General features: G+C 39.2%; 1 non-coding gene across 1 annotated transcript; it reads left to right on the top strand.

Annotated features, from left to right (window-relative positions):
• Nucleotides 1–235: 235 nt before the first annotated feature.
• LOC112739006 (small nucleolar RNA R71) lies at nt 236–343 on the top strand. Its single transcript, XR_003169949.1, has one exon. It is a non-coding gene; the product is annotated as a small nucleolar RNA R71 (small nucleolar RNA).
• Nucleotides 344–2,019: the final 1,676 nt, after the last annotated feature.

The following is a 2,019-nucleotide window of genomic DNA, read 5'->3' as shown; positions in this document are numbered from 1 at the left end:
TGTTGATTCAATTGCATCTGCTTCAGCAAGTTGGTCATTTCACAGATACTCTGAGTTAGAGCAGCAGTCTCTCTGCTAGAGGATACTTCTGCAACGGCCTTTGAACGGCCTTATTTCTGCCTGTGATTCCGAGTGGATTCAGCTAAGTCGCTGATTAATTGCCATGCCTCATCAGTGGTCTTGTACTTTTTCATAGACCCATTGCTAGCACTTTCTAATGTGGTCTTATCTTGTCAATCATATGGTGGGGGCAAGCTTCCAGAAGATTATTGAAGCGCTCCCAGTATTCATAGAGAGTCTCAGATTCGTCCTGAACAATCATGGAAATGTCTTTCCTAAGCTTATCAGTAACTTCAGCTGGAAAGAACTTTTCCAAAAATTCTCTTCTAAGTGTATCCCAGTTGGATACAGTTGCTGCGGGTTGAGTGTAGTACCACTCTCTTGCTTTTCCCTCAAGAGAAAACGGGAAAGCTTTCAACAGAATTGAAGTTTCATCTGCACCGTCACGCCTGACAGTAGAACAGGCTGCTTGAAAATCTCTTAGGTGCTTGATAGGCTTTTGAGCAGGTAAGCCATGAAACTTGGGCATCAAATTGAGCAGTGCGGTCTTTATTTCAAAGTCTGTAGCCACCACTGGGTGATGCGCTTGAAACGGTTGGAATGTAAAATCAGGGGCTCCAGCCTCCTGGATAGTAACTCTCCTAGGTTCTGCCATGTCACCTACACATAAATCAACCGAATCAGTAGAACGAGGGCTGGTTTCTTCCTCAAATGACGTTTCAGATCCACCCTCAGAGAGCACTAACCGATGCCGAGCTTGCCTTATTCGTGAAATAGTTCTTTCAATCTCAGGATCGAATACTGGCAAGCTTGGATCAGGAAGTGAACGCGTCATCTAGCGAAAGAAACAAGCAGCTCATAGTAGCAAGATAAAATAAAATGAAAATAAATAAATTCCAATTAATAACTTTAGCACTCTATTGCAACTCCCCGGCAACGGCGCCAAAAATTGACGTGGCGGAAATTGGCGAATTAAGAATGGTTATAAGATTTGTGTTGCAAGTATAGTCCTTAACCAACCAGAAATCCGCTTATCAATTTAGAAGGGTGTCACAAAATTTAAAATTAAAATACTGGGAGTATGAATCCCAGGTCGTCTCCCAACGAGTTGCAGAAAGGTGTGCTATTTTATTAATCAGATGTTTTCAAAAAGGGTTTGAGTTGAATAAACAGGAAATTAAATTAGAGAAATTAAATAATTTAAATAAAAGCCTTGACTGGGAGTAGATTAGTTGGAAGCCCTATTCTTGTTGAATTACTCTCAAGATTAATTGATAATTAAAGGTTATTCTGTTTAGTTATCTCTTACTAGGTAAGGGAAAGTCAAACAAGTTGGAATGTTGTTTCTATTCACAAGTTCCAATCCGCTCAATTGAAAAGGATTAGTGTCAGTGACTAGAGGGCATTCCAACAATAAACCCAATTACAATTTTCCTTTAAGCACCCCAACTCAAGGGTTCCTTTCAATCAACTCCCCATCAAGTTAGGGAACTACTCGCTCATTGTGAATGTAGAACTCATAACATAGGAAAGGGAATTAAAGAAAGACATGATAAATAAAACTCAAAGGAATCAATTAAAAATAAAAGTAATTCTTGTATTAATAAATTCTAAAATAATCCAATAGTAAAATTGAGTAAATTAAAGGACATGGAAGAGTAAAGCCAAGTAAAGAAAACGAACTAGAATGACGAAATCTTGGTGAGGTAATAACTCTTCTCAATATCCCAATGCAAAGAGCAATAGAAGTAAAAATCCTAAAAACTATGAATGTGTAGAGAGAAAACCTAGAGGAGGAGTAAAACTAGATCTAAAAAACTAAAAATTGTGTAGAATGAATGTTGTTTTTGGTTTCTGCATGTCCTCTGGCTCTAGTCTGCTTTTTCGGGCCGAAAACTGGGTCAAAACAGGGCCCAAAATCGCCCCCAGCGATTCTGCAGATTATGCAGATCGCGCACG

The sequence above is a fragment of the Arachis hypogaea genome, chromosome 13 (assembly GCF_003086295.3).
Source record: "Arachis hypogaea cultivar Tifrunner chromosome 13, arahy.Tifrunner.gnm2.J5K5, whole genome shotgun sequence".
Taxonomy (NCBI): Eukaryota; Viridiplantae; Streptophyta; class Magnoliopsida; order Fabales; family Fabaceae; genus Arachis; species Arachis hypogaea.
This window is presented reverse-complemented; position numbering and strand designations above follow the sequence as displayed.